Source organism: Oryctolagus cuniculus, chromosome 15 (assembly GCF_051225735.1).
Source record: "Oryctolagus cuniculus isolate XC-2025 breed Fujian yellow rabbit chromosome 15, ASM5122573v1, whole genome shotgun sequence".
In the NCBI taxonomy this organism is placed as follows: domain Eukaryota; kingdom Metazoa; phylum Chordata; class Mammalia; order Lagomorpha; family Leporidae; genus Oryctolagus; species Oryctolagus cuniculus.
Window position 1 is genome coordinate 30,935,847 of NC_142881.1, and position 25,574 is coordinate 30,961,420.

At 39.5% G+C, this 25,574-nt stretch overlaps 1 protein-coding gene across 6 annotated transcripts in view; it reads left to right on the top strand.

Annotated features, from left to right (window-relative positions):
- HPSE2 (heparanase 2 (inactive)) overlaps window positions 1-25,574 on the top strand; it is a 716,512-nt gene that overhangs the window by 241,609 nt on the left and 449,329 nt on the right. The gene's annotated exons all lie outside the window — the stretch shown is intronic.

Sequence of the window (25,574 nt, forward strand, 5' to 3'; positions counted from 1 at the left end):
ACTTATAATCATAAATGTAGAGCTCAAACATGGAAAATTGCACACACTGTCTATCTTGTGTTACTACTTGTTGAGGGCTTTTATTGACAAGGGTTGCTATGGTATCTGATAGAAGGCACAGTAAATTTACAGTTCATTAATGTAGTTAATTAACATTCATATTTGATTTGTACAAATTATTGCAAGATTATGTTTTATAGTCAAAGCCAACACAATCCTTTTGCCTTTTCTCTTTGGTTACTTAGTACAATCTAAAAGAAGATACATATATATAAAATGTATATATTTATTTTTTTTTAACTTTTATTTAATGAATATAAATTTCCAAAGTACAGCTTATGGATTACAATGACTTCCCCCCCATAACGTCCCTCCCACCCGCAACCCTCCCCTCTCCCACTCCCTCTCCCCTTCCATTCACATCAAGATTCATTTTCGATTCTCTTTATATACAGAAGATCAGTTTAGCATACATTAAGTAAAGATTTCAACAGTTTGTTCCCACACAGAAACATGGTGGCATGTACCAATGCCATCTCACTAGTCCAAGTGATCAATTTCAGTTCACAATTGATCGTAATGAAAGGACTAAGAGTCAAAGGGAGCACATAAACAAGTCTAGTACCTGCTAATACTAACCGATAGAATAAATAAAGGGGAGAGTGATCCAACATGAGAAGCGAGATACTCAGCAGACCCATAGAATGGCGGATGTCCTAAACAGCACTCTGGCCTCAGAATCAGCCCTAAAGGCATTCCAATCTGGCTGAAAAGCCCATGAGAGTATTTCAGGCATGGAAAGCCAAAACACTCAGGCAAAAAAAAAAAAAAAAAAAAAAACAAACCCTAAATGAAAGATCTCTGTGAGTGAGATCCCAGTGGAAAGAACAGGTCTTCAAAGAAGGAGGTACCTTTCTCTGAAGGGAGGAGAGAACCTCCACTTTGACTATGACCTTGTCTAAACAAGATAAGAGTCGGAGAACTCAAGGGGCTTCCATAGCCTTGGAAACTCATGACTGGAGCATAGGGAGATTACTGAGGCCATAAACAAGAGTGTCAATTTGTAAAGTCAACAACAGGAGTCACTGTGCACTTACTCCTCATGTAGGATCTTTGTCCTTAGCGTGCTGTACATTGAGACTTAATGCTATAATGAGTACTCAAACAGTATATTTCACTCTGTGTTTCTATGGGGGTGCAAACTGTTGAAAGCTTTACTTAATGTATACTAAACTGATCTTCTGTAAAAAAAAAAAAGAAGAAGAAATTATCAATTCCCAACTTGACTCTCACTGGGATTAAACATGACAATAGGTCTGATCTGATTTCATCATCATTTAAAAAATCATGTATTATTTTTCACTTCAAATGTATATATTTATATATATATAAACAATTCAATATGGTGATGTTACTATTACATGATTCAAGAATCATTATATAAAAGTTTTTATCTTAAGTAAAAAGTGTTTGCAAAGAAAAGGGGCACAGATCAGTGAGGAGACAGGATATGAACTTACAGCCAAAGAGCTAGAATGGCTGAAGTTTATATTGTTGTTCCATCAATCCTGATTTTGAGTGTAGATAGGAGATGGGATGCATGTTTCTTTCTGGATGCTTCCTGCTGTTATGGGGTGTAGATGCAGGGCGGGGATCTGTACTCTGGATCAGATTGATTGAAGGAGAGCAGTCTTGTGTTGCTCCTGCGTGATGGCTTGAGGTATAGCAGGCATTCATTGCTGTAAGAACTTTTGAAATGTGTTAATTGTACATGGTAGGAATAGGAGCACTATGATTATGAGGATAAAAGGAAGTATTAGAAACCTTGACCATGGTGGAAAAGATGGCTAAAATGAGGACATAAGGGGAAATAGGAAAGCGAGTGTCCTGTACAGTTAGTGGGAAGGCAGATGTCTGCCTGGTTGCCATAGAGAAAGAACATTCCCATTTTGTTTAGAATGTACATGCTGGCAAGGAGCTGTGGGATGGAATTAGCCTGGCCTGCTTCTAGTCCTGGCTACCTCATTTCCTTCTCTTTATGGAAACCCTGGCTGCTGTCGGGTTAGGGCGAGGACTGCTTTGACTTCTTCAAGCTGAGTAGGGGTGAAGTAGGGACCTGAGGTCAAGACAGGCCTCAAAAGAATGTGGCCTCTCTAGGAGGCCACAGTACCAGCTCACAGAAGCTGTCTCCATTCAAGGTTTCATGTGCACGGCCATCTAGAATTTCATTGCTTCAAGTCTAGAGGAAATAGATTTAATAAGCAGGTTAAATACACAAGCTCTAAAACAAAGGACGGAGTCATCTTAGAGCATCTAAGAAAGGTGCTGCCCAAACCAGGAGGAAGTTTTCCCATTGAGAAGCAAACAGAAATTGACAGGAGTGGCTGGATAATAATCAGGTGGGCGTTGAGTCCTGGCCAGGTATATGTGAAGACCAGACTTACCTATCTATTTACATTGGCTACTGAAAGAGACATCATAATGGCGGTGTGAATCTCGTTAGGGAAGGCACCCTGTTGACTCAAATTTTCTAGCTGGCCTGGGACCAGAACTGGCCTGAATAGGTTAGTATCAAATAGGTGTCATTTCTTTCTTTTCTTTCCTTTCTTTCCTTTCCTTCCTTTCTTTCCTTTCTTTCCTTTCTTTCCTTTCTTTTCTTTCTTTCTTTTCTTTCTTTCTTTCTTTCTTTCTTTCTTTCTTTCTTTCTTTCTTTCTTCCTTTCTTCCTTTCTTCCTTTCTTCCTTTCTTCCTTTCTTCCTTTCTTCCTTTCTTCCTTTCTTCCTTTCTTCCTTTCTTCCTTTCTTCCTTTCTTCCTTTCCAGGCAGAGTTAGTGAGAGAGACAGGAGAGAGACAGAGAGAGAGTTATAGACAATGAGAGAGAGAGGGAGAGAGAGAGGGAAAGGTCTTCCTTCTGTTGCTTCACCCCCCAAATGGCCGCCGATCTGAAGCCAGAAGCCAGGTGCTTCTCCTGGTCTCCCATGTGGGTGCAGGGCCCAAGCACTTAGGCCATCCTCCACTGCCTTCCTGGGCCACAGCAGGGAGCTGGACTGGAAGAGGAGCAACTGAGACAGAACCCGGCACCCCAACTAGGACTGGAACCCCGGGGTGCCGGCACCACAGGTGGAGGATTAGCCTAGTGAGCCATGGCGCTGGCCAAATAGGTGTCATTTGTAAAAGAAAATTTACAGCTCTGTCTGCTGTTACTGAACCTAGGCTGTCCCCCTAATGGTGGTAGTTACTTTGGAAGCTAGACCAAGTGAATGGCTTTTTCAGCTTACAGAAAGGCAACAGGGTTTGCAGCACTGACCTGGTGTCCCAGCAGTTCTGTTTCCAGTGGCCTAGCTCTTGGCAGAGCTGATAACACGCTTCAGAGGCTGGCTTCCGTCATGACTGCTGTTTGTCCAAAGCCTAGCTTTCCACATTGAAAACCCATGCCATTTGTGGTGGACTGGCTTTCTGAGTGTCCTTGATGGCAGATACTGTGTGAAGCTGCTGTTAGTTGGCCTGCCGGCTATCCTTATATTGCTGCTGCTGCCCAGCTTACTCCTATTCCTCCTGGTGTCTATGAAAATAGACCTTGGAGGAGGCTGTTAGGATGTCAGCCACGGGGGTGCTCAGTCCTGTCCTAGTCTTGGGTGGCCTGAGCTAGAAATCTGTGGTCACAGGCATGTTCTGACAGTGGTTTTTTTTTCCTATGAGATAAAATAATGCACATGAGGAGAGCTATGCCCTTCTAAGTAAGAGCGAACATGATGGCCATCTTATCCAACCTGTCTATAAACTTTGAAGTCATTAGTAAAACTTTTTATCTCTCCCTTAGTTTGCTTTGAAAAGGGAGGTTTTTACCTATTTAATGTGCCCGTGGCAAAATAAATCTAGCTGTGACATCATAATTAAGCTCTCATTTAGGCTTTGCTATTTGGTCTTCTATTTGTGGCCAGACTATTATTACAGAAAAATGTTAGCCATCCCCACCCCGTTTTTTTTTAAGATTTATTTATTTTAAAGTCAGAGATAGAGAGGAGAGGCAGAGAGAAAGAAAGAGGTCTTCCATCTGATGGTTCACTCCCCAATTGGCCACAATGGCCGGAGCTGCACCGATCTGAAGCCAGGAGCCAGGAGCTTCTTCTGGGTCTCCCACGTGGGTGCAGGGGCCCAAGGGCTTGGGCCATCTTCTACTGCTTTCTCAGGACATAGCAGAGAGCTGGATCGGAAGTGGAGCAGCCGGGTCTCGAAACGGCGCCCATATGGGATGCCGGCTCTTCAGGCCAGGGCATTAACCTGCTGCACCACAGCGCTGGCCCCGTGCCATCCTTTTTTTTTTTTTTTTTTTTTTTTTTTTTTTTTGACAGGCAGAGTTAGACAGTGAGAGAGACAGAGAGACAGAGAGAAAGGTCTTCCTTCTGTTGATTCACTCCCCAAATGGCCACTATGGCTGGCGTGCTGCGCTGATCCGAAGCCAGGAGCCAGGTGCTTCCTCCTGGTCTCCCATGCAGGTGCAGGGCCCAAGCATTTGGGCCATCCTCCACTGCCCTCCTGACCCACAGCAGAGAGCTAGACTGGAAGAGGAGCAACCGGGACAGAATCCGGCGCCCCAACCAGGACTAGAACCCCAGGGTGCTGGCGCGGCAGGTGGAGGGTTAGCCTAGTGAGCTGCGGCACTGGCCGCCATCCCTTTTACAAAGTCTGAGGATCAAACTGTACATCCTGATGGAGGGTCCTTCAGAATGGAATCAGTTTCCCAACATGAAGAGAATAGAGAAATGAGTAGAGAAGTAAGGCTTCCCAGGTTGCTTACTGCCAATAACTGAATAGCAAGTGAAAACTTAGAAAGCAATTTTAACTCTCAAATAACAACTTAGGAAAACATTTACCAAAAGGTCCAATGGCTTCTATAAATTTATTTAAGAGTACATGTTTGGGCTGGCGCTGCGGCTCACTTGGCTAACCTCCACCTGTGGTGCCAGCACCCCGGATTCTAGTCCCAGTTGGGGTGCTGGTTCTGTCCCATTTGGGGTGCTGGTTCTGTCCCAGTTGCTCTTCTTCCAGTTCAGCTTTCTGCTGTGGCCCGGGAGGGCAGTGGAGGATGGCCCAAATGCTTGGGCCCTGCACCTTCATGGGAGACCAGGAGGAAGCACCTGGCTCCTGGCTTCGGATAGGCACTGCGCCGGCCGTAGCAGCCATTTCGGTGGTGATCCAACGGAAAAGGAAGACCTTTTTCTCTGTCTCTCTCTCTCTCTCTCACTGTATAACTCTGCCTGCCCCCCCCAAAAAAATAAAAAAGAGTACATGTAGTTGGAAATATTTCTTGAATATTTCACACAAGTGTAACTTGTTGGCCAGCAAACCCAAACCCAAACATGACAATTAAACATTTATAGTTTTTTCTACCAACAAATTTTAAATATCCAATACAGAGATTTACTTAGGTCACATGAACCAAAATGGTATTTGGTGTTAATTTACTAGTTTATATGAACACTTTTCTCTAAAAGCCAATTAAAACAGAACCTTTAATAAATTTTCCCTTGTAGACATGCAGTATGTACATGTGTATTACACATAACATACTTTACAGGATAGAATAACAAAAGTTTCAGTAATAACTTTTTAAAATATTTAGCTGCTTTTTAAAAATTACCACTAATGATTACAATTGTTTCCTGCTCTTAGTAACCTGAATTAACTACACTGTTTCTCAGTTGAAACTTGTAGTCCATAGCTAAACTTTGGCTATATCTGTTTATAGAGCTGTCCCCAAGTATTGAATACAGTAAAAGGAAAAATCCTTTATAACCTAGAGGAGGACATATGTATTTTTTTTTTTTTTTTGGACAGGCAGAGTGGACAGTGAGAGAGAGAGAGAGAAAGAAAGGTCTTCCTTTTTGCGGTTGGTTTACCCTCCAATGGCCGCCGCGGCCAGCGTGCTATGGTCGGCGCATCGCGCTGATCCAAAGCCAGGAGCCAAGTCCTTTCTGTCTTTCCCTCTCTCTGTAACTCTGTCTCTCAAGTAAATAAATAGAAATTTAAAATAGCCATGGTTAAAATTATAACATTCATTAACCAACAAGAGGCACTTCTTTACTCCATACAGTATTTTAGAAAGCCCCTGGAAGATTTTATAAAACATATATTCCTTTTAGGCCTCTGGGCCTTTTTAATGAAGATAATCATTGTGACTGATAATAGTACAACATAGGATCATTAGGCTTTTGTAACTTTTGGACATTTCTATCAGTAGCATTTTATATTGTTGTAACTTAAGATTTAGCACCAGTTCACATCTTGACAGTACCTTTAATAATCCAAATAGCCTAATTAGTTGGTGTTTCTGCAAGGTGAGGGAAATACGCTTTGACATTCCCAGAGGCTCAACTGGAATTATCAAAGTTCAAAGAATTTGGAACTCTGATTTTTTTTTTGAATGACTATCAAAGATGCCAGGAAGGCTTAAAATATCTGATATAAATTGGATCCCTTAACATGATGACAATATAGACTAGATACGATCAGTGTTATCAAGTGCTTCACTTAAATGCTTTAGAACGAGTATATATTCAAATAAACCACAACACTTTTGATTTAAAAAAAAACAGCTATTTTTAAACAATCAGAACTTAAGGAGAGGCAGAAAACACAAAGATATCCTCATTAGGATATAAAATTAATGTCTGTTTGGTCTGTCACCAAAATAAGAAATGAAAACCTTGAATATAAGATTTAGCACATCGAATCACTCTAAAGCTTGGAACAATTTTAACAGAGTCAAGACTAGAGAAGAGAAGAGAGCTTATGGAAGCTGGTTAAGAAACTGATAGAGTCACCAATTAAAAACTATCAAAATGAGATAATGCAGGGTTTTATTTAAGTTATACAAATTTCATGTATTTCATATATACAGATTTAGGAACATAGTGAGACTTCCCCCCAACAATCCCTCCCACCCACACTCTAAACCTTCCTCCTCCTTCCTCTCACATTACCACTCTAAATTTTTATAAAGATCTATTTTCAGTTTTCTTAATGACCATATAGTTAAGCCTACACTAAGTAAAAATGTTCAACAACTAGTATGAAGAGAAAATTTAAAACAAAAACATGTTTCCTCAACAGAAGAGACAAGAGCTGTAAACAACCATCAATTCTCAAAATGTCTATTTCACTCCAATACATTATATTTCCTCAGGTCATGGAAAACATATGATATCTTTCTTTTTGGGATTGGCTTATTTCATCAAGTATAGTGGTGTCTAGTTCCATCCTTCTTGTTGCAATAGACAGGATTTCATTTCTTTTTACAGCTGAGTAGTACACCATAGTGTATATACATCATAATTTCTTTATCCAGTCAGTAGTTGGTGGACATCTGGGTTGATTCCAGATCTTAGCTATTGTGAATTCTGCTGTGATGAACATGTGGGTACAGATAGCTCTTTCATATATTGATTTCTTTTGGTTTGGGTAAATTCCCAAGAGTGGGATGGCTGGGTCATATGGTAAGTCTATATTCAGATTTCTGAGGTATCTCCATACTGTCTATCACAGTGGCTATACCAGTTTACAGTCCCAACAACAGTAGACCAGGGTACGTTTTTCCCCATGTCCTTGACAGCATTAATTGTTTAGTGATTTCTGTATGAGAGCCATTCTAACTGGAGTGAGATGAAACCTCATTGTGGTTTTTATTTCCATTTCCATGATGGCTAGTTATGCTGAGCATTTTCTCAAGTGTCTGTTGGCCATCTGAATTTCCTCTCTTGAAAAAGTCTATTCAGGACCTTTGCCCATTTCTTAAGTAGGTTGCTTGTTTTGTAGTTGAATTTCTTGAGGTTTTTACAGATTCTGGAAATTAATAATTCCTAAACCAGAAACCAACAAAAATGGGAAATTATAAACCAGTTTCTTTGATGAACATAGATGCAAAAATTCTCAACAAAATGCAAGCCAATCAAATCCAACAGCACATCAGAAAGATCATCCATCCACACCAAGTAGGATTTATCCCTGGTATGAAGGGATGGTTCCACATATGAAAATCAATAAATGTGATACATTACAGCAACAAACTTCAAACAAAATATGGTTATCTCAATAGATGCAGAGAAATCATTTGATATAATAACAAGATCCTTTTATGATGAGAACCTTAAAGAAATTGGGTATAGAAGGAACATTCCTCAACATAATCTAGGTAATTTATGACAAACCCACAGCTAGCTTTTTACTGAGTGGGGAAAAATTGGAGGCATTTTAATTAAGATCCAGAACCAGACAAGGATGCTCACTTTCACATTTGCTATTTAATATAGACCTGGATGTTCTAGCCAGAGCCATCAGGCAAGAAAGAAAAATCAAAAGGATACCAATTTGGAAGGAGGAAGTCAAACTATCCCTATTTGCAGATGATATGATTCTATACATAGGGGACCCAAAAGGCCCCATAGATTTTGATATGATGTATTACCATCTTCAATTGTTGCCAGAAATTTCTTGATTTGTCTTTTGATTTTTTCTGTGACCTACTGTTCATTCAGGAATATGTTGTTCAGTCTCCATGTGTTTGCATAGAGATTCTTGAATTGTTGGTTTCTAGCTTCATTCCATTGTGGCAGAAGATGCATGATATGATTTCGATGGTGTTGAGTTCGCTGAGACTTGTTTTGTTTCCTAGCATATGATCTATCCTAGAGAAAGTTCCATGCACTGATGAGAAGAATATGCATTCTGCAACTGTGGGGTGATAAGTTATGTAGATATCAGTTAGGTACTTTTGGTCCATAGTGTCAATTAGCTCTGTTATTTCTTTGTTGACTTCAGTTTAGTTGATCTGTCCATTGATGGAAGTGGGGTATTGAAATCCCCTGTTACTATTGTATAGGATTTTATATCTCCCCTTAGATTCCTTGACATTTCATTTAAATAGCTAAGCACCCTGTAAGCCATATACATTTATTATAGTCCCATCTTCCCGTTGAATTAGTCCATTAATCATTACACAGTGCTCTTCTTTGTCTCTTTTAAGTTTTTATGTTAAATTCTATTTTGTCTGATATTAGGGTGACAAAACCTGTCCTTTTCTGCTTTCCATTAGCATGGAATATCTTTTTCCATTCTTTTTCTTTCAGTCTATGTGTATCTTTGTTGGTGAGATGTATAGGTAGCAAATAGTTGGGTCGTGTTTTTTAATCTGTTCTGCTGTCTGTATCTTTTGACTGGAGAGTCGAGACCATTTACATTCAAGATGACTATCAGTAATAACAACTTGGCCCTGCCATTTTTCCATAAATATTCTTATTGTTTGCTTTGGATTTCTTTTGTACATTAACTGGAGGATTTTCTGCCTTCACATTCTTTCATAATCATGGCTATCTTTCTGTTTTACTGTGTGTAGCATATCCTTAAGCATCTTTTGTAAGGCTGGATGAGTGGTGAAAAATTGTTTCAAACTATTTTCTATGTAAGGTCCTCATTTCATCTTCATTCATGAATTTTAACTTTGCAGGGTACAGTATTCTAAGTTGAAGTTTTTTTCTTTTAGACTTGAACTATTCTCTCCTACCCTAGAATTTCTGATGATAAATCAGCTGTGACTCTAATTAGATATCCTCTGAAAGTAATCTGGTGTTTCTCTCATGCATATTTTAGAATCTTTTCTTTATGTTTTACTGTGGAAAATTTGACTACAATGTGTCAGGGTGAAGATCTTTTCTGGTCATTTCTGTTAGGAGTTGTATGTGTTTCCTATACTTCGATGTCTCTTTCTTTATCCAAAATGAAGTTTTCTGAAATTATTTCACTAAACAGGACTTCGAGTGCATTCTTTTTTTTTTTTTTCACAACTTCAGGTAGTCCTAAGACCCGTATGTTGGGTCATTTAATAGTACCTTTAAGCTTTCAGTTTTCTTTTCTTTCTTTTCTTTTTGTTTGACTGTAAGATTTCCAAAGATTTGTCTTCCAGTTCATATATTCTTTCTTATGCCTCACCAAGTCTGCTTTGAATTCTTCATTTTTAACATTTCTTTTTGATTTCTCTTCAAAATATCAATCTCTTGGGGAAATGTTTCATTCATGTCATGTATTGTTTTCTTTAGTTCATGGATTTGTTTCTGATCGCTTTTGATTAATTTTTTAATTCAGTTTCCAGCATTTCCTCAAAATCTTCATTCTTCACATTCTAATATTGAAATGTTGTGTTCTTTGTGGGGATGGGGTCATGGTGTGCTCCTTATTCTTGTTTCTTGCATCTATGTTTGTTTTTAGGCATTTGTGGAGTTGATTTTTGTTTTTATCCCTAATGACTTTTATCTTTGAGCTATACCTCTGTGACTTAGTGGAATGTCTGCACTTTCAGTGAATACCTAGAGGTGTGTGCTGGGTGTGGCCAGGCAGCTCTGGTCAGTGCTCCAGGGTGGGGTGTGTATCCAGGGTAATACCCATGTTGGCTGTGGTGGATCTCAATGCCTGTGTGTTAGCCGCTAGTGTTCTATGCCACAATATGAATTGCAAAAATTATCTGTACACTCCTCACTGTGAGCACATTTCCTGCTTCAATAACCTGCTCTAGGCAACCAAGGAGCTCTGACCATGTGGATCCAACCCGGTGATTGCCCAGAGAGCCAGCTACATCTTGCATCTTCTCGTGTAACCATGAGTTTTCACAGTCTCAGCACACAAGGCTCCCACAGTCACTGGGTACAGAGGTTTTTCTCTGCCCTGCCAGCCTGTTCAGTCAACAGAGAGGCGTATGTTCCCCAAGACAGCTCCACCTATGCATCTTTATCCTGGGAGGCTGTGGGTACCTCACCATCCGACATGGTTGCCCAGCCACCTCCCAGCCAGTTTCAAAATCAGTGGGAACTGTGGATTGTTCACTCTGCTAGACTCTGTGGATGATACATGTACACAAAAGTCACTGGCCAAATGTAGCTCTCTCCCTGTCACTGCCACCGGTACTGCTGAGAAGATGGTGTCCTATCTCAGCCAATTGCTTCTGCACGCACAAAGTCTTCTGCAGCTCCTGCCCAAACCCAAAATGGTACCCACCCTTTCTTAGCTGGGCAGCAGGTGCTGTTGTGGGGAAGTTGGGACAAGGTAAACATGCCCCTTCTACTTCTGCTGGGTTTGTGGGCAACTGCTAGCAACTACCAGCCCCCTGGGTTCCAGTCCAGATTCGTGCCAAGCTCTCCCTCTGGCTATATCACCATAGGTTGCTGCAACCTGGTTTCACCTCCCTTTCCAGGCTGCCACCTGCTCTGGCTTTCAGCTTCCGCAGCTCTTGTGTTCTTGTTTGTGCTGCACATCCCACCCGTCACACAATTCCACATTTGTCTTCCTCTTGTAGGATTTCCAGTGCAGTTTTCTCTACAATTCTCCCTGAGAGTGCACATCCTACGCTTTTTTTCCTGTTTATTCCTAGCATTGCACAGTATGTCATTCCCTGATACACCATCTTGGCATCTCTTGATGGTGCAGTTTTCAAAACAGATTTCAGAAATTAGAGATTAAGACTATTTCAAAATATTTCTGCTGATATCCTTGATTTACATTTTGAAATGACCCTTTAAAATCTCCAAATTAAGACAACATTTTATAAATAAAAGAACATAATGAATTTCAATCTTAGTTAATTTCAAGTGCTCTTGAATTATTTTTCATATATGGACAATTTATGAAGTCATATTTGTTAACAAACCTAGGTAGTTTTTTTTTTTTACAGAATGTAAACCAGAGATTGCAAAATAATGTAAATCTGAGTTCACATTTAGACACATTTATCTCATTTACCTTTACCCATTTTACATTAAGTAATTGCACCTAGATGAATTAGATGTTGATGTTATATTATACCTTTATCTGAATTAAGGTCAAAATACATTTATATGGCATGCTATTCCTTTCTAGCTGAAAAATCAGTGGCATAAACCAGAGATTGAAAAATCTACTTTAGGAGGCTATAACAAGAGCTGATTATCCATTGCTGTTTCAGCAAGATCTGTAAAACCATGTCATAAAACCAGTTTGGCAGATTACAAAGCATTTTTAAGGCAGTGATCTTCCTAGATTCAAAAGAGAGAAATTCCTTTAAACCCGATGTCCAGTTACAGTTGAGCTAAATTATCATGCATGAGATTGTTATTTACCAAAAACATCTTTTAAGTTTTAAATTGAATTTGAGTCTTGTTGTTTTAGCCAAAAACACCTCAGGCAAATGATGCCTGGTCAACAGTCGACTACTTGAGACTGTCTCTGAAACAAACATGTGTTCAGGCAGCTGCAAGACAGGTCCCAAGTGTGACTGTGGGCCAGGGGCTGGTGTGCCACGGATAAGTTGCCCACTGGAGATTGTTCACCATTATGTTGGGTTTAGTGAGTGAGGGCATCCATCAGAGCAGATGGGCACTCTCTGGTTGGAGAGAGAGATTCTTAAAGAAGGAGAATCTGATGGGTAACAGAATGAAGGGCAGTTATGGAGAAAGAGATATGCCTGGGAATAGTAATTAACCTGCTGAGCCTGCTGGTTTGAAGGGCCAGTAGTCTTGATGATTATTCCGCATAGGTTGGGAGAGATAGCTCCCAGGGTAATGTTGCTTTAAGTGGGGGCCCTTCCTTATGTTTCTACTCCTGATGTGGAACATTGCTGGGTAGGAGGCTTCATGGGTGTGGAATTCCTCAAATTCCTCCCAGGACTTTACAATGCACTTGATAACCCTCTTAGTGCAGGGTGGGGGAGATGCCAAGGTGGTTAGGGTGGGCAAACCTCACTCCATGAAGTATTGGCATAAAGATTTTGGCTGCCACTAGATAAAGCAGGGGAAGAGAGAAGGCGGCTAGGCATGGAGCATTTTTTGGAGTGAAGTTGCTCATGACTTATCACTGTTCTTAAGTTTTTTCTTGGCTAGCTCTGCCAAATATATTCCTGGAGATGGCTGCAACAGAGGTTTTGTCTTCTTGTGAGAGAGAATTTAGATGTGAGACAGAGTAGCAGTGCGAGATGTGGCTCTATTATTGTCAGGTTTTAGGGCTTTTGGGTCTGAAGATGGAGAAGAGGCTGCTAGTTAGAGAAGACTTAGAGCTCAGCCTGCCTGGAAAGAGGGCAGGAGGAGTGGCAGGGTTGAAGTCAGGTTTTGTTGCATTTGCACAGCAGGCAGAGTCCTTTCTTAAGCTGCTGGTTGGGGGAGATGCAGAGTGCCACGAGGATCCTGATAAGGTGGCCAGAGATGTGAGAAAAGCTTCTTGATGAAGCTTCTGGTGCTTAGTATGAGCAGTTTGGAATGTCCCAGGTGCAGGGCTTTTCAGAGCAATAAACATTCTGCTAGCCTTTACAGTATCCCTCTGAACCCAGGAGGAGAGAGTGGCAGAATGGAGGAAGAGGGGTCAAGAAGAAAGGAGAGAAGCAGTTGGGGCTGCCACTGAGGGGGAGCAGGGAAGAGCCAGGCAGGGCAAGTAGAGGGTCGCATTCCTGAGAGAAGAGGAAGAGTGGAAGAGGGGAGGCTCCAAGCCTTTTTTCCTGCCCAAGGGCTCGGAATGAGGAAAGATGACCTTGGAGGAGGATTAAGGCTTGGATGTAGGGGACATCTGACTATTTGCCATTTCACTATGTAAAGTTATTAAAGTCATAGGAAATTCTGAGACAAAAATTACCAAATTATTGGTCATTTCTTTGACCTTATCTCCCTCTTTAGGCCCAACTTGTGCAAGTTTAAGAGACAAGCCAGAGGGGAATTGGGAAAAATGGAGCCCATGGATCTGGTAGAATGGGTCTGGAGATTGGAGGGTCACTCTCTTTGGGTGTCCCCTAAGGAGTCTCACATAACCAGGATCTTCTGCCAGAGAAAAGTGGTTCTGATTTTGAGGTGAGCATCCTTGCCCAAAAGTGGAGTAAGGTTACCCCACGTTAGACCTCCCAGAGGTATCGATACATCTTGTTCTCATAACAGATGGGAAGGGAGAGCAGGACCCAAGTCTACCCTGAACCACCCAGAGTTAGGGGACAGTGGCCAGTCTGCCCAGGATGCTTTGGGGAGACAAAAGCCTATCTCTTGCTGATCCGACGGGCTGAGAATGAGGTCTGATGTGTGCATGCAACAAAGGGCTCTGGCTGTGAATTCATTGGAAAAGAAGAAAGTACAAGTGGGAGTGAGAAGCTGAGTGACCAGGGTGGTTCTCAGCTTGTCTGAGGAGCTCTGGAGAGGCTCCTCTCAGGGCCATCTGGTCACTTCAAGGATGACCAGAGGTGACCTGAAAGTTACATCCTCCCTTCCCTGAGGAGATGCACTTGGTCAGAAACAGCATTAAAAAGGGCAAGGTGATGCCAGAATACCCTGTTGGGCAGTCAGGCAAAAGTCTGGGCTGGTTTTGGGTTTCAGGCCAATGCTGAAGAGCAAGTGACCAAAGGGATGGATTGATATACAAAGTCCCTGGTGTTTACCAAGACTTCACTTACATGAACTTAACTTTATATAGTTTTCTATAAGTCAAGATAAATTTATTTTTGTGGTAAATAAGCATACATATAATGCTTAGTTTTGAGTATTATGTTCTGTAAATGATGAAACTGGACAGAAGTCTTACAAGGATGTCATACTCTCTGATTTTTAAAAATTACAGATTAAATATCATTAATCATTAATTATCTGGTAATTACAGTGACTGATTTATGCACAAAAATACTTACCTAAGAGTTTCAACAATAGTAACTTTATAGAATTCAGGAAATTTTTAAGGTTTATTTATTTGAAAGGCAGAGCATGTGTTCACATGCTCTGGTTCACTTCCCAAATGCCTGCAACAGTCAGGGCTAGGCCAGGCAAACCCAGGAACCCAGAACTCCATCTGGATCTCTCACATGGTATCAGAGACCAAGCATTTTAGCTAGCATGCGCTGCCTTCCAGGCGCCTTTAGGGGAAGTTAGATCAGAGGTGAAAGGGACTCGAACCCAGGGTGCTGGTGCCACAGGCGAAGGATTAGCCAAGTGAGCTGTGGTGCCAGCCAGAATTGCTTTTATTTTGAATTATTTGGTGGGGAATGTTTAGGGAATGGGAAATCCAGTCTTGTAAAGGTCTCAGTCTTTAATCTGAAAAATTCATTATTCAACTAGGAATGACTCATGTATATGATAAACATCTCCCCCAGTATTCTTTAAGACCTCAGAATTTTAATCTTTAATCTTGAGTGGGTCAGATACTCCCTCTCCTGTTTCTTCTAGCCTCTGGTCAATTTGGAATAATACCCACTATAATTGGGTTATTTCTGAACTCTATTCAAGTTAAAATCTTCAGTGGCATCTATCCGTAACAAGTGACAATTTGGGGTCACTAGTAGTTACTCAGCCGAATCATCATTCAAATTTTTTGTTTTGCTTGCTTTACCAAATCATTATTTAAATTATTTTTCCTCCAGACTTAGCTTAGAGTCTGTCCGAGGCTTGACCACATAAGAAGTTTAACATTTTAAAGGTCAACTGATTTGAGTTACTTGTATGTGAAGAGTCAACAAGGACAAGTCTATTGTTTTTTTTTTTTTTTTCACTCATGAGATTTCCTCAGACTTTTTCAGAAAGAGTTTATATTTGTGCTGAGATAAGCAAAGGGGAGGTGTAACTTTGAATGGGTTCACAGTTCACAGTCTAGTAGCTCAAGAGGTAGGTAAGAGTAAACCTGAGGAAGAAAGACTTAACACTGGTTTAAATGCGGAGAAGAAAATAGGACTGTGTCTGAGTTATAGTACTCTACAGTGTCATAAACTCCAATAGAGAACTATGTTTGAGGCATCGCTAGTGTGGGGATAATATTGTGTTACTTGTATATGCCAAGCTGTTTGCAGATTTATTTATATGAATGGCAGAATGATGGGTGGGAGTGAGAGAGAGCAAGCAAGAGAGGGGGCTTCAGTCTGCTGGTTCATTCCTCAAATGCCTGCAACATTGAAGGCTAGGTCAGACTGAAGCCAGGAGCCAGGAACTCCATCGGTGTCTTCACGTGGTTTGCGGGTCCCAAGTACTTGGGCCTACATCTACTACCACTTCAGGCATATTAGCAGGAAGCTTGATCAGAAGCAGAGCAGCTGGACCTTGAATCCACTCTTTGATATAGGCTTTGCAAATGGCATTTGAGCCAGCTGTGCTGCAGTGCCAGCGCCTTAAGATGTTTGGGGAATATTCTGTTGCCTCTGAGCTTATACCAAGTTCCAATATCCTTATCAGCTTTTGAGATTAAATGGCTTCCAGGGCCAGTGCTGTGGCACAGTGGGTTAAAGCCCTGGCTTGAAGAGCTAGCTTCCCATATGGGAGCTGGTTCTAGACCTGGCTGCTCCTCTTCCAATCCAGCTCTCTTCTATGGCCTGGGAAAGCAGTGGCCCAAGTCCTTGAGCCCTTGCACCCACATGGGAGACCCGGAAGAGACTCCTGGCTTCTGGCTTCGGATAGGTGCAGCTCCGGCCATGGTAGCCAATTGGGGAGTGAACCAGCAGATGGAAGATCTCTCTCTGTCTCTCCTACTCTCTCTGTGTAACTCTGACTTTCAAATAAAATAAATAAAAAATCTAAAAAAAAATGAAAACAGTGACTGTTGTTTAATTAGAAGGTATACAGGGTCGGTGCTGTGGTTAATGCCCTGGCCTGAAGTGCCGGCATCCCATATGGGCACCGGTTCTAGTCCTGGCTGCTCCACTTCCGATCCAGCTCTCTGCTATGGCCTGGGAAAGCAATACAAGATGGCCCAAGTTCTTGGGCCCCTGCACCCACATGGGAGACCTGGAAGAAGCTCCTGGCTCCTGGCTTTGGATCAGCCCAGCTCTGGCCATTGTGGCCATCTGGGGATTGAACCACTGGATGGAAGACTTCTCTTTCTCTACTTCTGCCTCTCTGTAACTCTGCCTTTCAAATAAAATAAATAAGTCTTTTATTAAAAAAAGAAATCACATATAATCAGTAGTATCAGGTGCTTGATACTTGCAAGTTTCTAAATGATTATTAAAACAATTATCAAATTATTAACTAGGAAAAGAGCTAAAATGAAGGTAATGCCATGAATACCAAGTAATTCAATCTAATTCCACTCTCAATAAACTCCTTTATTTATAATATGTAAGGCTGTTTTCATTAAAAGAGCTTAGAGCTCTATGCAGAAAACTCGAAAAAGAAATTGCTTAGACTCACAGTTAGGAAAATAGGAAGCAACTGCCAAAAAATGATAAAATATCTGCAAATAAATAATAAAAAATAATATAAAAAATAACCACAAATAAGATGAAGCCCACAAAGTTAGGGAAAAGTAGGCAACTAAGAGATATACAAAGTAAAATTCAGGAAGGTGGTGATCGCAAGTCCCTAGTCAGGCACTGACATGGGGAAAATTTTTGTCTGGATTCATTGATCTATGCAGGTGTCAGATGTTTCTTCTCATTTGGAAATAGGCACACTTTTCTGAAGTTGTTTGAATACTCACTGTGTTTCCCATTGACTTATAAAGTGAAATATTTCATCTTCATCTGCATTAAGCCTAGATAACAGGGCCTGTTTTCCTAATACGCATCCTTTGCTAAGTTACAAATTTATAGTCTTTGACTCTATATAGGCATCTCTGAAATCTTTTCCAGCCTACACAGTCTATGGGTCCGTGACTTATCCTTAATTGGAAATGCCCAGTATTGATGCTCTCCAACTAAAGAAAGAAATATTTTGATTCATCTTTTTTGAAAGTCTTTATTTCCTTTAAAGTTGTAGAATCCCTCTTCTTGGCAAGTCTGTAAGGGGATGTTTATGCCTATACTTCTGTATTTCTTGATGTTTCTCTAATACTATTTATTCATGTTGCTGGCATATAGAAATCAAGTACAAAACAAGTTGGCAAAAGATTGAAAGAATGTGTGAGCAATGAAAGCCAGGAGTATAAGTGGATTCTCAATGCTGAAAATAAACAAAAGAGGCTAGAAGAAAACGCTAAAATGTTAATAGGAGTTATCTGTAGTTTATTTATTTTTATATTTTTATGCCTTTTTGCTTTTGTTTTATGTATTGTCTAAATTTTATTCAGTTGTTGTACTTTAACTTTTATAACTAGGAAAAAAATGTTATAAAAGTGTCCCTTTTTCCCCTTTACCTCAAGGGGCTTGGACATGATAAAAGATCAAGAAGTGTCTATTGATTATCTCTTGACTAATCTTAAAATATGTGAGTAGTGAAAATCTTGCACGCCAGAGAAATCTTACACTTTGTGTATCATGAGATTCCTTAAAGTGATTGCTAATATTCTATAGGTGAAATTGTGGTGAATCAGATTTCCAATTCAATACGCATTCACAGAATGTATTCTGTATAACATAAAGGAGATCCTCAAAAAACAAAAAAGCCAAGATTTCTGACTTCCAAGACCTTACATTCTATTTAAGGAAAGTGAGAAATGCATGTGGCTAATCATAACTCAAAGAAGACGAATACAGTTATATTAGAGGTACAAATATGGCTGTAGGATTACAGAAGAGGGAGAAATTAGGTGCAGGGATAGATTTTGATATTTTCTCTTTTCATATTATATAATCATTAGAAACTTTCAAATGTAATCATTCCAAATGCACTTTCATAATTTTTTATGTGCATTCCATTTTTATACTTATCCACCTTTTTAACTTTAATAATAATTCAAATAAATGAATTTAGAAAGTGAACTTTACTTCTATAAATGGAAAAATAGTTCACTCACCATAAACAGACAGTAACTAAAAATAAAGACAGTGTAAACGAAATGGTGTTATTAAATTCTATCTAGGTAGTGTTGCCTGTTCCTTGGCTCTGAAACTGAATCCTTATAAAAAGAAAGTTTAGGGTTGAAAAGGGTTGAAAAGGTGCTAATGACATATTAGCATCACACTGAGACAGCTTCTTAACAAATCAGATATTCAGAAAAAGAGTGGAAAGTGGAATGACTTTCTTTCTTCTGTGATTCAGTGTTAACACCTTCCCTTGCCTGTAGTACTAGTCTAAATTCTTTTCAAGTTTGAACAATCCAGATTTTAGGCTTGATGGATATGATCTCAGCAGAAAAGAGGCAGAGTTCTTGGAAGAATTGGTGGCTGAGGATTTTGGTTGCCATTTTGTGAGGCAAGGATACTTCTTCCTGTGGAGAAACTGCAGAATCATACTGGCTTCCATGATAGCAGAAAGGAGAAAGAAGACAAGGTGGAAGACTTGCTTCTGTTTTCTAGACGTATTTTTTTCTGCCCCCCCGCCCCAGAGTTGAACTCATGTCTAGAAGTAAGAATGATTTGTATTTCTGCCTTCTTCGTGGTTGTATCAATGTACATGAAGGCCTCCATCCTCAATCCATCCTCATTTCTGTTTTGGACTATGAATTCCTCTTCAGATGTGACTAATGACTGCCTTTCTAAATGCAAAGTTTATGTACTGCAAATGGACTCCAGTAGTGAAGCTTGCTGGAGTTTATCAGTTTCAGAAATACAACCTCTCAAGTATAGATCATCGAACACATTAGTATCATTTCACAGAACTTCTTGGGCACAAACAGTGCTTTGATGCTTTGAAATCCAGATAAAAGCTGTCAGTCAAGACGGAAAGTCTTTTTTATGGGTTAGACTTTGAAGAGATTCTGGTGTTTGGATTTGGCAGGACATCAGCAACCACTGGGACTCCTTTCTCACTGGCCATTTTTTTTTCCAGAGATAATTTTGACAAGAACTGGAGAGAATCCTTTCCAGTTCTGTGGGAAATGTGAAGTTATTAGGTTTACAAGATCTATTTTGTTTGCTTCAGAGAGCTCAACTTTAAGCTTGTTAAGAAATGTAGTTTATAGCGGAATACAGAGTAATAATGAGAGCAATCCCTTAGAAAGTATGAATTCACATCTCATGATAAAGTTTGCAAAATAAGACCAATATTCTGACCACTCTGTTTTTGAAATAATAAATATATTGGCTGTCTTATTTTTAGTGTCTTCTGTATTTATGAGGGTACTTCCAAATGTTCATGGAAATGTAATTAAAAGTTAAGTTAATTTTGATACAAAAACCTTTTGAAATACAGGCAGATGAGGGGTTTTCAAACAGCTCAATAAAAATACATGTTATGAAAAAACTATGCATTGATTTTAAAAAATTTTTGTACCAAAATAAACTTCTTTTAATTTTATTTTTATTATCCATGAATATTTTGAAGTATACTTACACTACATGCTAGATACTACTTTTTAACTTCATAGTTATTAACTTAAATATTCACATCAACTCTTGTATAATAGATATTTTCCCCACTTTCAGATGATAAAAATGAGGCTCATATGGAACTGGCCAGGGTCACATAGTTAGAAGTGGTAGGAGCCAATAGTTTCTTTCTCGAAACATCTGTGTCTTTAAATTTTGTTTCTAATTTGATGTGATATTCCTGGTGATATGTGGTAGGAATATAACACAGTAGAAATATTATAAATTTTTAAGTTAATGTAACTTATGTTTTTATTTTCCTCTCTCCTTGCTCTTTGTGGTATGTGGTCATCACATAACATAAGAAACTGCTAGAAGTTGTTAGAGCACAGGGTTTGGAGTCAGGCATATCTCATTTGGGCTCAGCTCTACTACTTAACAGTTGTCAGACTTTGGTAAGAAAGTTAAACTCTCTAGTACTCAGCTTCTTTAACTATAAATCGAGTATAATAGCACTGCCTATTTCTTACAGTTGTTATTAAATGAGATAAGGCAGCAAAGTACCTAGCCCTTTGTCTAGCATATAGTAAATGCTCAATAGTAGCATAAGTAATTATCATTATTCATTTGTCTACAGTAAGTTCAGTTTTTCCTAATGCATTATGTTCTCTTTTGTTTCATAGTTCTCTGTGTGACCTCATTCTCTTTGCATGTTTTTTAAAACCCATTATCTGATTAGTCTTTGACTTTAACATGGTCTTTACTGTATCTTGCCAGGTTCTACATATGTCTTAAAAATGTGTCATATGCAAATTACGTGACTCAGCTTTTATGTATATATAAATATTCATGTATGTGTAAATATGTGTGTGTGTATATATAGACAATGAAAACCCTGTGTAGGACTACTGGCCTTGTAGGGCATTATTTTGTTAACAACCCTACTGATCTCCTCCAAAGAATACAGATTCATCTTTAAACAACTAAATTTTCTGGAAAATCAGTGACTCAGATTGTCAAAGCTTACAGAGAGCAAATGCTGGAAGAAGAAACAACCCCTCCAGCTGTTCCCTTTCTTCTCTCTGCAGATGTGAACACTCCTCACAAACCCTCATGTGGAATCTGGGAGAAGCAGAAGGGAAACTGTTGAGCTGTTTGTTTTATTGCAAACGAAGGTTAAGAGAGTCTTCTCTGAATATTTTTCTTGGAAGCCAAGAATGAAATCTTACATTACTTGACTGATAGGTTTATTTTGAGGGAATTTAAGATTTAACTACCTTGAATTATATCTCTATTCATGACATGGTGACATGATCGTCTTACAACCCACATGCTGCAATGTAGAATTGGGAGAAGTTGGGGCTGTGGGGCTGGGGCTCAAGAACCAGAGTCCCATTATTGATGGAGCAGATAAAATCAGAATCTGTTGTGTGGGCATGCATTCACAACAAGGGAGCTTAGATAAAGTGCATGTTTGATGGTCACAGTCTAAGATGGCTTTATTCATTCTTTTATTTTTTTTGCTTTTGTATTTTTTATTTAGTAAATATAAATTTTCAAAGTACAGTTAATGGATTACAATGGCTCCCCCCCCAAAGTTTCCCTCCCACTCACACCCCTCCCATCTCCTGCTCCCTCTCCCATTCCATTCACATCAAGATTCATTTTCAATTCTCTTTATATACAGAAGATCAATTCAGTATATATTAAGTAAAGATTTCATCAGTTTGCACCCACACAGAAACACAAAGTGTAAAATACTGTTTCAGTACTAGTTATAGCATTACTTCACATTGGACAACACATTAAGGACAGATCCCACATGAGAAGTAAGTACACAGTGACTCCTGTTGTTGACTTAACAATTTGACACTCTTGTTTATGGCATCAGTAATCTCCCTAGGCTTTAGTCATGAGTTGCCAAGGCTATGGAAGCCTTATGGGTTCGCTGACTTCGATCTTATTCCGACAGGGTCATAGTCAAAGTGGAAGTTCTCTCCTCCCTTCAGAGAAAGGTACCTCCTTCTTTGATGGCCCTGTTGTTTCCACTGGGATCTCACTCACAGAGATCTCTAATTTAGGTCTTTTTTTTTTCCCCAGGGTGTCTTAGCTTTCCATGCCTAAAATACTCTCATGGGCTTTTCAGCCAGATCTGAATGCCTTAAGTGCTGATTCTGAGGCCAGAGTGCTATTTAGGACATCTGCCATTCTATGAGTCTACTGTGTTTCCCGCTTCCCATGATGGATCATTCTCTCCCTTTTTGATTCTATCAGCTAGTATTAGCAGACACTAGACTTGTTTGTGTGATCCCTTTGACTCTTAGACCTATCAGTGTGATCAATTGCGAACTGAAATTGATCACTTGGACTAGTGAGATGGCATTGGTACATGCCACCTTGATGGGATTGTATTGGGATACCCTGGCATGATTCTAACGCCACTATTTGAGGCAAGTCCGATTGAGCATGTCCCAAATTGTACATGTCCTCCCTCTCTTATTCCCACTGTTGTATTTAACCCAGCCATACCACTCCTTGGAATTTACCCAAAGGAAATGAAATTGGCAAACAAACAAGCTGTCTGCACATTAATGTTTATTGCAGCTCAATTCACAACAGCTAAGACCTGGAACCAACCCAAATGCCCATCAACAGTAGACTGGATAAAGAAATTATGGGACATGACTCTATAGAATACTATACAGCAGTCAAAAACAATGAAATCCGGTTATTTGCAACAAGATGGAGGAATCTGGAAAACATTATGCTGAGTGAATTAAGCCAGTCCCAAAGGGACAAATATCATATGTTCTCCCTGATCGGCGACAACTAACTGAGCACCAAAGGGGAAACCTGTAAAAGTGAAATGGACACTATGAGAAACAGTGACTTGATCAGCTCTTGTCCTGTATGTTGATGTACAATGTAATACTTATCCATTTTAGTATTTTTGTTTTGTTTTGTCCTAGTACTATTGGTTGAACTCTGTAATTTACACACAATTATTCTTAGGTGTTTAAATTTTAACTGAAAAGTGATCCCTGTTAAATATAACAGTGGTTTTATTCATTCTTATCACAATTGGGATGGCCCTTTCAAAGGGAGTGGAGCTATTCCAATCTAAACTTACTACCATAACCTGTTATTATAAAATCTGGCATGCTGATCTCCTGACTTCATGTTGTAGCACTCTTTCCTTCATTCAATTTTGCCAGCACCTAGCTTTCTTTTGATTCCAAAGATGTTATGTTTCTTCCCCATTTCTGAGAGTTTGCACTTACTCTTCCTATTGATTGAAACTGCCACCTCCACATCTTTTCATGGCTACTTCTTTCCCATTGTTGTGTCTTCAGGTTATATATTAACTCCTCAAAGAGACCTCCCCCAACTGCAGCATGAATCCTAGTTGCTTCCTAATATCTTTCTCTCTCTCTCTCTTGTTAGGCACATGGCCACACAGTCAAATGACTTTATTTTCCAGTTTCTTTGAGAGTTGAGTATCTTTTTTTAAAAGATTTATGTATTTATTTTGAGAGTTACATAGAGAGAGAGAGAAAGAAAGATATCTTCCATCTGCTGGTTCACTCCCTAGATGGACACAGCAGCCAGCACTAGGCCAGGCCGAAGCCAGGATCTAGGAGCTTCATCCGGATCTCCCATGTGGGTGCAAGGGCCCACGCACTGGAGACATCTTCTGCTGCTTTTTCCAGGCTGTTAGCGGGGAGATAGATGGGAAGTGGTGCAGCTGGGACACCAACCAGCTTCCATATGGAATGCCAGTATTGCAGGTGGCAGCTTTACCCATTATACCACTATGCCAGCCTGTGGAGCTGCGTATTGCCCTGTGATTAAGTTCTGGTCAATGAAATATAAACCAAAGTGTAATATGATATTTTGAAAAAAACTCTTTCTTGTGAGGAAAATACCTTCTTTTTCTTTCTCTCCATCCTGTTCTCTGGAAAACTTAATGTGGTAACTGGGCTCTTGAAGCTATCTTCAATGACAAAGGGAGAGGCATTTACTGGGTATAGGGGAACAGATCTGGAAAATCTGAGTTACTGATGAATTTGAGAGCCTCAAAAGTAACTGGGATATCTACCTCCAGGCTTCTTTTAAATAAGAAAGAGATAATTTTTATTTTACTTAAGCCACTATTACTTTTTCTTTCCCGTATTCAACCAAACCTGTGCTAAACCAGTATAATGTATCTTTCACCTGCCTGAACACACACCATGCTCTATCATATCATAATTTTCTTATTGTCTAGTTTGTCGTCATGGATGTTTTAATAACTGGAAATTCTTAATTTTTTCCTTTGTTGTTTTTTCTTCTGTCTAGAATGTGATTCTGTTTTCATGGCTGGCCAGTGAATCACATCTTCTCTCTTTGGATAGAGTAGTATATTTAAATAGGTCTTTCCAGTCTTAGAGTTTCACATATCATTGATGGCTTCATACATTTGAGTTTTGGCACTCAGTTTAACCTTCATTTCTAAGTTTTTTTAAGGGCTATCATTGTCATCTCCAAACACATAGTAATAATCAAATTTGGATAATTCGTAATTTCACTACATTATAACCAAAAATATACATAAATTTGTAAGAAACAAGTGAAAAAATGCTGGGTTTTTGTTGATCTGACCTAATATTTATAACTGTTGCCTTGATGAGATTGAAACATTTTATTTATTTCTCCCATTTATGCTAAATTGGACAAAATTGATACTTTGTAGAGCCGTGTTCCCAGAATCCCAGTATATAAATGATTCCAACTGGTTTTAGTTTGCTACTTCTTTTGACCCCAGGTAGAAAACCCTATTAAATCCTCCTGAAGGTGAATCAGAGGCAATCACTGTTAATATGAGAAAGTACTGATTTAGAGTATTTTGCAAGTAATGGAAAAAAAGAATATTCATGAACTCTTAAGTATTTATTATGTTTTAAAGGATAAAAATGGGAAACTACCTAGGACTAAATAATGTTAATATGAATAAGGAATCTCAGGGAAGAGGTGATACAATACGATGCCTTGTTTTCCTAAAGGAGAGAATGGGACTTCTGGATTCATAAGAGGAAGGGCAGTTTGTGAAAAGAGAAAAGATTGAAGTTAATTTGAGTAATCTGTATAAAATCTGCAGCTGATAATCTGGCTAAGTAGTGAATAAATTTTAGTTTCATTATACTTTTACTAAGGATACCCCTGTAAAGGACACTGTTCTTGGAACTGTTAAGAGAAATAAGGCTTTGTTCCTGCCCTCTGAGAGCTTTCAAGTATGAATAACAGCATGCAGCACTAAGAGACCCTCTTAGACAGCAAGTCTTTTAAAACATCATTAAAATTCCTGTTTTCTGGTGTAGCCACTGTCATGTTTTCCTGCACATAGTTTATCTGTCTTGTTAAACCTTTTGAAGTCAGCTACACT